The sequence below is a fragment of the Gracilinanus agilis genome, chromosome 4, assembly GCF_016433145.1.
Source record: "Gracilinanus agilis isolate LMUSP501 chromosome 4, AgileGrace, whole genome shotgun sequence".
Taxonomy (NCBI): Eukaryota; Metazoa; Chordata; class Mammalia; order Didelphimorphia; family Didelphidae; genus Gracilinanus; species Gracilinanus agilis.
In genome coordinates, this window is record NC_058133.1 from 356,474,761 (window position 1) to 356,484,228 (window position 9,468).

Below are 9,468 nucleotides of genomic sequence, written 5' to 3' on the forward strand. Positions count from 1 at the left end.
ACAAAGAAAAATGGTGAACTATTGGGGCAGAACAAGGCAGTACACTGTCAGACATGGCCAATGTGTTGGCTTATTTTATTTAAAAAGTACTTCTTTGTTACAAGGGAGAATTCTATGGGAGTGTGGACTGGTGGGGGTAGTCATTGGAAGGTGATAACTATTTAAAAAGTGAGTATCATTTTAAAAAAAGAGAGAGTATTCACTGGTCAGCTATTCACATTGGAAAGAAAAGAAAGGAAGGTATGCTTGGTTAAGCAACTCAATATTCCCCATATTTTCAAGGTAAAAATAATAATAGTTTATAAGGTACATTATGGTTTACAGAGATCCTTATATATTTTTCTCACCCAGTTCTCCCAATAATCCCATGATACAGGTGTATAAACAATATTATGTTTTATTTTGTGTTTTTATTTCATTCATATCAGAAAGTCTGGGTGAGGAACTCTTTCTACCAATACATACACATTGTCTCCCACGTATTCCTGATAGTCTTAGAGAGTTTCCAGGGCCATTAAGAGATCGTATGACTTGCCTAGGGTTCCACAACCAGCATATGACACCTGAACCCAGGTCTGCTTGTCTCCAAGGCTAGGTCTCTGTCTCATATACACTCTCTGTTTTACAGATGAAGAATTTGAGATCTAGAGAGGTAAAAAGACATACCCATAGTTAGTAGCCAACTACATCCATGCCAAAGGGACATTTAAAAAATTTTTTCCCACAATTACAAGTAAAAACAATTTTTAATCTTTTATTTTAATTGAGGCAAATTCTTTCTTCCTTTCCTTTCTGCCCCTTTCCCTGAGATGGTAAGCAGCCTGATACTTTACAAGCCCAATCATGGAAAGAGCTGAAACAAAAAAAAAAATGAAGGTGAAAAATAGTATGTTTTGGTCTGTTTTCAGACCTCATTAATTCTTTCTCTGAAGGCAGATAGAATTTTTGATCATTAATCCTTGGGGACTGTCTTAAATCTCTGTATTGCTGAGAATAGCTAAGTTATTCATGCTTCTTCATCAAACAAGATTGCAGTTACTATCTACAATGATCTCCTGGTTCTGCTCATTTCACTTTGTATCAGTTCATGTCAGTCTTTCCAGGTTTTTCTGAAATCATCCTGGTCATCATTTCTTATGGTGTGGTGGCATTCCATTACAACCATATACTACGACTTGTTCAGTCATTCCCCAATTGGTGGGCATCCTCTCAGTTTCCAATTGCTACTGAACAGGTATTGATCTAGCAATGGCCCTGTGGGCTTGGGCTGAGCTAGAACTTAACAGCAGTTTCCCAAGGATTCTGGGAATCCATGAGGACTTTAAAGCATTCTAGAATCTTATCTACCTTTTCTCATTGAAGCCAAAACCTAAGCCAATTTTTTTTTTTATTTAGGCCAGATCTCTGATTTCACTGGAATGAGGCTCTCACAATATATATAGTTCAACAACTCTTCTGCAACTTAGTTCCATAGAGAGATGCATAGAACACTGAGAAGTTGGATAGTTTGCCCAGGAACATACAACCAATATGTTTCAAAGGTAAGACTTGAATTCAAGTCTTCCAGGCTCCATTATATCACACTGCTCAGTTTAAATGCCAGAGTATTAGTGTTCGTGGGGACGCCTTTAGTCATAAGGCAGCTGAAAATGACCTTTCTGACAATTACAAAATGTCCCAAAAGTCTTCAAGCCATTTTCAACTATTTAAGCTATTCAAATTACCTATTAAAGTTTTAAATGGCACTAAGATTTTTGGGACACCCTATGAATTCAGGCTTTTGTTTTAAGTGTAAGATGAAATTTTACAGACAGACAAAAAATCAAAACCAGGAAGTTGGTAACTATAAACTTTTTTAACCATTGCTTTCCAAGGGAGCTGGTTCCCTCGCAGTGTAGCTGGGAAAGAAAAATGTAGCCTGGTTTAATCTGTAACAATCCACACAAGTTTACCAAATTTCTTTTCTCCTGATCCCCTCCACCTTGTCCAACATAGGCAGGAAAAAAACTCCCAAGCTTACATGCTTCAAGAAAGCCAGCAGAGATATCTAGATGCCTCTGAGAATTATGTTAGGAACTGTGAGAAACACAGCTTCACCAGAGCCCCACAGTTGAGTTGCCTTAATTTGCCTCACCACCAACTTCTAAGTGAGAGTGAGGTTGGTGTGGGCGTCAAAGAAATGGTCAATGGGTACAGAATGTGGGTTCTGATGCTAATGGAGTGCAATGAAGAGAAAAGGAAAGACAAGACTGCTCACAAGAGGGAGAGGGATGATCAGAGACCTATGGGCTGTTGGCCAATATGGAACCATGTTGAATATTGAAAGGTGGTCACCAATCCAGGGATAATAGATAAAAGGAACCAATGGGGTAGTGCCAGGGAGAGATGTATAGCCTTAAATACCTTCAACCTATGTAACTAGGCTTTCTCTAGACCTACTTAGTCTGAGCTGTGAATTTGAATAGTAAAGCCATACTTACCTGATCAACTTCAGAAAGCTTTGAACTCCCAGCCCCAGACATGCCAAATCTCGCCCTTGAAGGAAAAAAAAAGTGGATTTGAAAATAAATAGATGCCAGACCCAAGGAGTATTGGAGGATATGAACTAGTATAATAAGAACATAATTTTTTTAATTTTAATTTTGAATATTTCCCCTAGTTACATATTTCATATTCTTTCCCTCTCCCCCAAACCTCCCAATCTCCCTTAGCCGATGCACAATTCTACTGGGTTTTACACTTATCATTGATCAAGACCTAATTCCATATTATTGATAGTTGGACTAGAGTTATTGTTTAGTGTCTACATCCCTAATAATATCCCCATCAGCACATGTGTTCAAGCAGTTGTTTTTCTTCTGTGTTTCTCCTCCCATGGTTCTTCCTCTGAATGTGGCTAGTTTTCTTTCTCATAAGTCCCTCAGCATTGCTCTGGATCCTTACATTGGTGCTAGTAGAGAAGTCTGTTATGTTTGATTGTACCACGGTGTATCAGTATAAGAACATAATTTGAAATATGATATGGGAAAGAAAAAAATCAAAAGATTTGATGGAAGAAATTAAAGGAGAGGGGAAAACAAATAAAGTAAAGGAGGAAGAAACAGAAATTAAAGTAAGAAAGATAGGAGGAGCCAAATAAAGATGAACCTGTTGGACAAATTTGAAGAGACTGGAGATAGACAAGTGGTCAAGCCTCCTGGGCCCCAAGCAAATGGAGTAAACAAGGGGCATAAAGTGTGATCTATGAAAAGGAAAATTGCATAAGAGTCTTGAATGTGAAAAGGGAAAGGAAAAGAAATGAGGAACAGAAGGTCCAGAGAGATGAGGATTGGTCAATAGAAAGTATAATGACTGGGACAGAGCATTGGCATGGACAGAGAAAGAAGAGATGGGAAGATGGAGAAAGTAGAGATAAGTGGAGAGAAGCTAGGGAGTTAGGAGGTGTGGGAAAGAAAATTAGAAGTAAAAATAAGTAGAGTAAAATTGAGAGTGAAAGAGGAATAAATGAGAGATGAAGAAAAAGTCTAAAAGCAAATTAATAGATTACATGGATGGATATATAGACAAAGAAGAGATGGAGAAGGAGGGAAGGAAAGGGAGTAAAAAAGCGAATAAGCTTTTATTAAGCACCTACTATGTGTCAAGCAGTATGCTAAGTACTTTTTATTTTTTTTTATTATTTTTTTAAACCCTTAACTTCTGTGTATTGGCTCTTAGGTGGAAGAGTGGTAAGGGTGGGCAATGGGGATCAAGTGACTTGCCCAGGGTCACACAGCTGGGATGTGCCTGAGGCCAGATTTGAACCTAGGACCTCCCATCTCTAGGCCTGACTCTCAATCCACTGAGCAACCCAGCTGCCCCACCCCGTGCTAAGTGTTTTTTAAATGTTATCTTATTTAATCCTCTTAACCACCTTGGGAGGAAGGTGCTGATATTATCACCATTTTACAATCAAGGAAACTGAGATGGACAGAGTAATTTACCCAGTCATTCAGCTAGTGTTTGAGACTAATGTAAATACAGATATTCCTGACTCCTGGTCCAGGAAAGTAAGATAGATAGAGAGAAGTAAATAGAGAGATAAAGATACTAGCAGAGAGAACAAAAGAAAGAGGCCGGTAGAGAAGTAAGTAGATATAGAGATAGAGATAGATACAAAGAGATAAGTAGATAAATAAATAGACAGAACATTTATCAAGTATTTGCTATGTGCCAAGAACTGTGCTAAGTGCAAGATAGGCACTTCTTGCCCTCAAAAGATTTATCTTCTAATGGGGAGGAGACAACATATAAAGGGAAGATGGAAAAGAGGGAGGAAGGGTAAAGGGAGAGTAGATAGGACAACATTACATAGAAATCTGGGACTAGACAGAATTAACATAAGTTCATTTAGTTGTATAAGAGTTCATTAAATTACCAGATTATCTAATTAAGTCTTATAGTGGAGTCAAGAGAGCCAGGGTGAAGTCTAAGGTACTAGAGGGGAGGAGGAAGAGAATCCCTGAATAGGAACCTGATATGGAGATGGCCAGGAAGTAATCTTGGATGGGGCAAGATAATACAAAAAACTTATGTATCAGAGCTAGGCTACAAAGCAGTGAGGTAAAGGGAGGAAGAACATTGGCTCAGGGCAGCTAGGTGACAGTAGATAGTAGATTGAAAGCCAAGTCTAGAGGTCCTGGGTTCAAATCTGCCTTCAGACACTTCCTAGCTGAGAGACCCCGGCAAATCACTTAACCCCATTATCTAGCTCTTACTGCTCTTCTAATTAGAGATCTAAAAACAAAACAGAGGAGTTTGTTTGTTTGTTTGTTTTTTTAATAAATTAGGGTTTGGTGTTTTTTTTTAAATAGTTTGAGAGCCAGGTCTAGAGATGTGAGGTCTTGGATTCAAATCTGACCTCAGACACTTCCAAGCTCTGTGACTCCAGGCAAGTCACTTGACCCCCATTGCCTAGCCCTTACCTGATCTTCTGCCTTGGAACCAATAAATAGTATTGACTCTAAGATGGCAAGTAACATTAACAACAAAAAAAATTATTTGAATCGTTTTAGGGTATGTATATATTTAGGAGAGATGCATGTTCTTTTGAGTGCCTTGTCATGATGAAATTATTTTTATGGATTCTAACACAATATTGTGGTGCTGGGAGAGTAAATTAACTCTTTTGTGTCTATATGTCTCCAGCTATTCATACTGTCTTGGATACTTACTACCTCCATGACCTTAAGTAAGTAATTTAACCTCCCTGGGCCTGTTTGCTCTTCTGTAAAATTTGAGATCCCTTTTAGATCTAAATCAGTGATCCTTTAATAGAGAAGGGGAAAGGAGAGTGGGAGATGGGGGGAAGGAAGGTGCAAAATTAAATAGACTCGGGCAAGGCTTGAGTGGGTCTTTGGGGTCCAGACTAAGGGAGCAGTGACTTAGATCACTGGCTTCAGAGCAGTTCACAACTGGACATAAATTAGTCATATGGTATGACAGATAGTTTATGGATGTCAAGTGGGTCTCCTGATGTTGACTCTATGTCAGGAGGAAGTACATGGAGGAGATTGTCCTTCATTGTTATGTTAAAAAGTCCAGTCGTGATGTAAAAAAAAAAAAAATCATGAGATGATCCCCAATGGGTCATACCAGTTTTCTTCTTTTACAGGAGTCTCAAGTGACTGAGTCTACTTGATTTTTCCAGTCTGGATGTCCTATGGCTTAGCAAGTCTTGAAGAACAGACCAGCACTCACTAGCAGAAGGAACTACTCTTTTCCAGTTCCATACTTTTCTTACGAGAATCTTGAGTAGCCAAAAGCCTTCCTAACACCACAAAGGACATGTTGGAAAGAGGAAGTCATATGGGGGTGTATATTTTGCTCTGTTATTAATTACATAGGACTGACGGGTCTTTAGTGGGATATTTACACAATCACAGTGAATGTTAACATTTCTACTTTCATTATAGTCGGACTTACTGCTAGTGAAATTCTATGTTCCCTTACTAAGTTAATCTAAATATGTCTTGTGGTTTGAGGTCAATGTAGGTTTAAGCCCAATGTATGGCAAGGAAGAAGGTGTGTAAATGGAATTAGCTCACCCTCCTTCATTCTTTAGACTTTAGCCACCAGGAATAATGTCACCCCACCCAACTTAGAATTAAGTGGGGAGGGGGGAGGTCTGTGATCCACATGTGAGAGTAAGTGACAAATCAAAGACAAGTGACTGTCCCCTGGACAGTCCAAAACAGTGTTGAGGCTGCCATTTGTCCACTTGAAATTGGAGGTGGACGCAGGAAGTGATGAAAGCTGCTATCTTTTAAATATGATGGTAACTTTCTGTTCGAGGCTTTTGGTGCTTTGAACTTGGTGTTGAAAGAGCTGAGGAGAGACCTCAGACTGCTTCTCTTTGAATTGTCACGTGGGTAAGTTAGGCTGACTCTCTTTCTCTTCCCTTGGCGTTTCTGGAGGCTCTAGCCTCAAGGAGGCCTCTCTTCTTAGAGGAGGCATTATGGCTAGAAGCCTTGTTTAATTAACCTCTGCGCCCCTCTGCTGGGGCCTCTGAAACCTCCCTGGTCTGGGCCTCTGGTCTGGGCCAGAGTTTCTCTCATTTTCCCTACCTTCAACTTTCCTAAGTGTAAATAAACCACCATAAAAGTCATCCTGACTTGGGTCTCTTTTATTTCAAAATTGAATTAATTGATTTCTGGCGGCCAAACCTTAAACATCTAGCCCAACCATAATCTTTATAATTCCCATTTCCCCCCTTACACAGGGGCGTTACATCTATCTAGTATATGCAGTATTGCACCCATCAAGGTGAGTGTCTGGATCTAATGGCAGAGGAGGCCCTCTTGGATATAGCCAAGGCCATTGCCATATTTGTGAAAATTTGATTCCAAAGACCTCCCCAAATTTTGTTCTGGTTATACAGGGCTAAGTCTGTAAGAGTGTCCCTAGCAGTTCTATGTAGCCAATAGAAATGAGAACTGTTTAACGGGAGGACCTAGAACATAAAATCTAGACTGAGAATCTCTCATTTCTCAAGGGCTTTTTGGAAGGCCAGAGTCCCAAAGCTCTTGTTTAGAATTGGGACAGCCTCATTAGTGACCTACACAGAGGCAATGGATCCATTCTCCTCTTCAATTCATGGGCCATCATGACAAGTGCTGGGTTAAACGGACCTTTATCATATGCTATAGTTTAATCTTGACCATTCCCACTCATCTATACCAAAGTTTATACTACCCTTATGATCTCTGTGGAAGATCTGAAAGATAAGAATATAATTTGGGCTAAATAGAATGAGACTGGTTGGGTTTCATGGGAACCCTGTTGGTGCTTGCTGAAGGACAACACTTGGTTCTGTTCCCATTGGGATTCCAAGCTCTAGTCAGCTAAACTGGAGCCTCTGCCAGGCTGTTTCTTAATTCAGGAACCACGGGAGGCTTTTACTGCTTGGTTCATCATTTTGTTACTGATGACTGTGCTATGCTATTTGTTCATGCAAAAGTATTGCTGGAGAAAGATGAGCTTATGGTGCCGATTGGACTTCTAAACCATTCTTTCTGTCCTAAACACAAAGATTAGAGGGCAAAAACAGGGTGAAACTGTTTAGCCCTGGATTTGATCTGCTTTAGTCATGTGTATTAAATGGGAGAACTTTGATTCCATAGTTGAAAAAAATATTTGATAGGGAGAGTGTTGATTGCAGTGGGGGTAAGGGTTAAGGGGGGAAGCAGGTCTGGATAAAAAGAAAGAGAGGGAGACTAACCTTTCTGGTAACCATAGTAACATCTGCAAAGGTGAGGGGAATAAACACCCTCAGCACTTGCTCCATTACAGCAGTCAATCACCAACCCAAATCAGTCATGGCAGAAATGAAGCCTTTGGGGACTTGGGAATGGGTGTATCTCAGAGTATCAAAGCCAGGCAGGCTCTTGTCTCTGAGATATCTCCCGAGAGGTTAGAATAGGTTGGTGGTGGAGCATTGGGGCTCCAGGATTCCCCAAATGCCTCAGTCCAGAATAGGGGAATTAACAAACAAACCTTTACACTGGAGCTTCTGGGAACTGCCCAGTTCCAGAGGGAATGACTCTAAGGAGGAAGTGAAAACTGATTCAGGGAAAACAAAACAAAATTCTGGACTTCTTATTTCTATTTAACTTTTGCTAAGTCCTTTTTGTCACTCTAAAGAGTCAGTATCATTTGTTATTTCAAGGAAACCATTCCAGATTACCCAAAGGTAACCTTTTTAAAGTGCTGGACTTGGAGGGAGTCTGGGTTCAAATTCTGATTGCTCTTTCCTACCCGTATGACCTTGTACCCAGAACAATCTCTCTGTGACTCCACTTTCCCAATCTGTAAAAGAAGGAGGTCGGAATGGATGGCTTCTAAAGTCGTTCCCAGTTCTAAAACGAAGCAGTACGGATACAGATTCCAAAACGCCGAAGAAATCTGGAAATGAAACTGAGCTGCTTATTTCCTTGCCCATCCCCACCTACCTACCTCCAGCCTCAGACAGAAGAGCTTCCTCTTAACTGCGGCGAAACAGGGACTGCCATCAGAAAGACAAGTTTTCCCTGATTTGAATAGAACAACTTTCTCTCAAACTGGCTATTGGAGAGAGCTAAGCACTCCGAGAAGCCCGCATTTCCTGGTAGCTTTCTGACTGGCTTTCAAGATAATTAACCGAGATGAAAGCCCTCTTTAAACAGTAACTGCATTCCTGGAGAGAAGGTAGGGGGAAAAGAATGTGAGTGGAAGATCCATCCCAGCCTACGTTGTTGACACTGAGCAGATTCTTTGGCACAGGCTGCCAGTTACCTGTGTGATCCGGTGACAACCGTTCGAAACAGGTGACAGCTGTGAGGCTCCAGGGACCAGACTGCAACTTGCCTGGGATTGTACTTAAGCGCTTAGTACATTATTACCTATCATTCCCTCTCTGTTTCACTCTTTCCTTTGTCAGAGAGAAATTGGCTCTCCCCATTGCGCAGAGGGGAAAATTGATACTCGCCTAGCTACAATAAAAGGGACTTCCGAAAAGTAAAACCAGCAGCCCTTCACCCAAGGCAGAAGTCTGAGCTCCACGATAGTATGGTACAGTTGCTTTCTAAGTGATGACAATAATTAGAGGTCATATTTGCTTTACAGTCAAGCAAAGATCTCATTTTCTTCCAAATGCATAAATTATGGAGCCAAATCTATATATTGGGAGGAAATCTTGTATACTAGGAGGCTGGACTTGGAATCAAGAAGTCCTGGATCCAAGTTTTGTCTCTGATACTTAGCTATGTGAGTAATAGGCCAAAGTCACTTAAATTCTCAGAGTTTCAGTCAACTTTCTTTTTTTATATTAAAAATTAAATTTCATCTTACCTTCAAATTTTCATTCTCTCCCACCATGGATCATGCCTTCGACTGAAAAAGCAAAAAAAAAAAAAAAAAAAAAAAAAAAAAAAAAAAAAAAGAAAAGAAAAG

The 9,468-nt window shown here is 40.1% G+C and overlaps 1 long non-coding RNA gene across 1 annotated transcript; it reads right to left on the reverse strand.

Moving 5' to 3' along the window:
• Positions 1–379: 379 nt before the first annotated feature.
• Positions 380–8,567, reverse strand: LOC123243654. The gene is made up of 3 exons (XR_006506053.1): positions 8,494–8,567; positions 2,481–2,535; positions 380–644 (listed from the first exon to the last, which is right to left on the reverse strand). It is a non-coding gene; the product is annotated as an uncharacterized LOC123243654 (long non-coding RNA).
• Between the last annotated feature and the right edge of the window lie 901 nt (positions 8,568–9,468).